Raw genomic sequence first — 4,127 nt, forward strand, 5'->3', positions numbered from 1 at the left:
ACCGAAGCCGCGCGACTTCCGGGGACGGGGCCAAGAGAAGGGGAAGGCGGAGTTAGAGGGCTATAGGGGCGTGGCTAGAGGGAGAGGGGCGGAGTGAGACGGAAGGGGCGTGGACAGAGGCACGCGAATAATAAGAGAGGGGCGTGGCTAGAGCGGGACAGGCGGGGCTAGAGGAGATGGGCGGGGCTATATGGAAGGGACGGGTTAAGGGGCGTGGCTGGAGCGAGAGGCGAGGGGGAGGAGCGGGCACGGCGGCTCCGCCTCTTACGGGGAGTCGCTGCGATGGCGCTGGGTGCGCTGGGTTCTAGTGGGTGTGAATCATAAGGTGGTTTGGGTTGGAGGACACCTCAAAGCCCATCCAGTTCCAACCCCCCGTGCCATGGGCAGGGACACCTCCCACTGGATCATGGGGCTCAAAGCCCCACCCAGCTTGGCCTTGAACACCTCCAGGGATGGGGCAGCCACGGCTTCCCTGGGTAACCTCTGCCAGCACCTCACCACCCTCACAGTGAAGACTTTATTCCTAATGTCTAGTCTAAATCTTCCCTCTTCCAATTTGAAGCTTCTCCCCCTCATCCTATGCCTGCATTCCCTGATCAAGAGTCTCTCCCCAGCTTTCCTGCAGCCCCTTTCAGCTCTGGAAGCTGCTCTAAGGTCTCCTCGGAGCCTCCTCCAGGTTGAACAAGCCCAGCTCCCTCAGCCTGTCCCCATAGCAGAGGTGCTCCAGCCCTGGGATTGCCCTTGTGGCCTCCTCTGGACTCGCTCCAGCAGTGCCATATCCTTCTTACATTGAGGATTCCAGAGCTGGACGCAGGGCTCGAGGCTGGGTCTTCCCAGAGCGGAGCAGAGGAACTGGATCTCCTCCCTCACCCTGCTGGTCCCACTGCTTTGGATGCAGTCCAGGATACAGTTGGCTTTCTGGGCTGCAAGAGTCATTGCTGGCTTACGTTGAGCTTCTTATCCACTAGTACCTCCAAGTCCTTCTCCTCAGGGCTGCCCTCAACCCATTCTCCACGCAGCCTGTACTTGTGCTTGAGACTGCCCTGACCCAGAGGGCTGCGACATCACCACCGGCCCCACATCATAAGGGCAGCTCTGAGGGTGCCGGTTCTTTGCATGAGGTCTAGGGCAGGAGCTGCACAAAGCATGGGGGAGAGGGGCATGAAAAACCATCCCTGTGCCCTCAGCATCCACAGGTGTTGGGTTGGCAGGGGATGTAGTGGCCTTAGTTCTTCTTGGTTTTGCATTATTGTAGGTTGTATCCTGTGAGCAGCTGGGCGAGGAAGGGGATTCTGCCCCTGTACTCTGCTCTGGTGAGACCTCACCTGGAGCCCTGCGTTCAGTTCTGGAGTCCTCAGCACAGATTGGACATGGATCTGTTGGAACGAGTGCAGAGAAGGCCACAGAGGAGATCTGAGGGCTGGAGCACCTCCCGTGCGAGGATAGGCTTAGAGAGTTGGGCTTGTTCAGCCTGGGGAAGAGAAGGCTACACGCAAACTTTAGAGCAGCTTCCGGTACTGAAAGGGACTACAGGAAAAATGGGAAGGGGCTTTTTACAAGGGCATGCAGGGATAGGATGAGGGGGAAGAGTTTTAAGCTGAAAGAGGAGACATTTAGATGTGATGTTAGGAAGAAATATTTTCCTGTGAGGGTGTTGAGGCACTGGAAAAGGTTGTCCACATAACACATGTAGAGTATTTCCAAAATATAAAGAGCTGTTTCATAGAGCTTGTATTAATAAAACAAGCATGCATTTTGATGCAGTCATTTCTTGAAACAAGAAAGCTTCTGCTGAGAAGGTGGGCTAATGTGGGAGACACAAATAAACTAGCAATATACTGTGAAATTTTGCAGGAGCGATGGGAGTTGAGGAGGAAGTTGGGTGGGAGAAAGCTTGGAGAGACGCATGAGACGTGGAGATGCTGAGTGCAAAAGTGGTTAGAGTGAACTGAGAGAAGTAAAAGTAGGACAATGATTTGCATTGCTACCCTATGCAGTTGAAACTAGTGAACAAATAGGTGAGAATTGTTCCAGAACAGAAAGACAGACATGGCTTTTGGAAACCTGTAGTGTACATACATGAGACACGTTAACATTCAAAAGATGAGAAAGGGTCATGTACAGCTTGGCACAAGGTGTCACAGAGGAAAGAGTAAATATACTCAGGGTAATTATAACAGTTCAAGGAATTTGAGAGTACTGGGAAACTCTACCAGTGGTTTCATTAAACGCTGCTGAAAGATGAAGGGCCATGTGCCAAATACTTCATTTGAGGTCATGAGTCCATATTTTTTCCAATTCCCTCGGTAGCTGAAGTGGGAACAGAAGATGGGTTTTCTGCAGGCCATGTGATGCCTTCTAGGGAGCACATGTCCCAGTAAACTCAAAAGAAGATTAAATAGCAGACAGACTCTGCTTTATTCAGTCTCTGTATAGGTGAACTCCTAATTTGGGAGTTATTAACTTCATCTGGTACTTATGACTTGCACTGTGACAAATGAAAAACTGTAATTAGATCGTTTTTATTACTGCTTATCAAGTAGTAAGAATAAGTAGACCTATTGAAACATTTTATTTACATTATTAGAATAATTGTATCTTTTAAAAAATATATGTATTTTTGTAGAAATTTTACATATTCCTTTGAAATATTTACAAGGCCCGAACTGAAATATTTTCATTTTTTATTGAAAGTCTGAAGGACTCTGATTCAGAATGATTTTGCAGTATTTCTGGAGAGCTGTCTTTAACACTACTTTTTTTTCTAGTCTGCTTGCTAGGCTGGACTTCCTGGCTGAGCCACATATTCTGTAATGTTTGATGGATATGGATTCTTACAGTGCATTTCCCCTTTCATCCGTCAGGGAGGGGTAAGAGTGGGCTGAAAATAATACGTGGGATCACACTTGAGAGCCTAGAAAGTAAAAGCGTCCAAATCGCATGAGGTTCTGCTTTCAAAAGATCTGATTCATCTGAGTCTTTCTAAAACTCTAAACTCTTTTTTTTTCCCAGATTTTATTGCAAAACCTGAGTAACTCTCCCACTGAATCCTCTGTAATTTTTACTTCTCAATTATTTAGAAATAATAACAAAATATATAAAAATAAGCTCTGTTGGGGTTTGGATTTACTTTTCCTACCTGCTCAATGTAACTAAGGCATGTAAGGCAATGTAACTAACTCAAAAAAGGTTGCAATAAGGAGAAAAATGTGTGACAAAAAAATAATCAATTGTTTCTATGTTTCCTGGCTCTGAATTTTTCTGAGGATACCATCCATATAGCATGTGCTGCACTCTTTCTCCTGTATTCTGAGCAGAAAACATCCTTTCTTTGATTTCATCAATGGCTTTCTGTGTAAAAGAGAGGCATAGAAAAACTTCCCTACCTTTCCTGATACAGCTATTTTTTCCTGTTCTTTTATGGCAGCTTAAGGTGGGATGATATATTTTCCCCATGCAGCAGAGTTTCTGCTGCTGTTTATCAATTTGCTTTCCAAACGTTGCATTTGTCTTTCTAGTCTGAACTAGTGTGTGGGATTCGTGCTCTTATTACAATTATAATGACCTGTTTTTCTAATATTTATATGATCACATTACAGAGGTTTAAAATACACAGGAAATGATCACATAACTCTACATTTGAAAGAGATAATAAATTTAATGCAGTCGTGGCTTTTTTGCCCTTTACTATTTGTTAAACAAGCGCTTGCTATCTTTTGCCAGTGTCAAGGTTAACCTTCATAAAACAACGGAAAACAATTCCTCTGTGAAATAATATTTGTGTTAAACACTCTATTTTCAAATATTTAACATTCTTACATGCTGTATTTATCTAAGTGATATATTATTCCTTTTCCTGACCAAGCTTACAGAAATATATTTTTTCTTTTCAAGACATTTCAAAACAAGGTTTTTTCGGTTGGAAATTTTGATTCTGAGCCATTTTAATCCATTTGTTTTACCTTCTAGGAAATTCTCCTGTTGTGGGACAGAATTATTTATTGATGCCATGCTGGAATGGATGTATGCATTTAATGCTCATGTGAAGAGAAGGAAATTCGCATCTCTGGGGGATGCGAAAAGTAGGTAGGACCCTTCGGTCTCTGACAAATCCCTCCAGTTGACAT

The sequence above is a fragment of the Cuculus canorus genome, chromosome 9 (assembly GCF_017976375.1).
Source record: "Cuculus canorus isolate bCucCan1 chromosome 9, bCucCan1.pri, whole genome shotgun sequence".
NCBI classification, from domain to species: domain Eukaryota; kingdom Metazoa; phylum Chordata; class Aves; order Cuculiformes; family Cuculidae; genus Cuculus; species Cuculus canorus.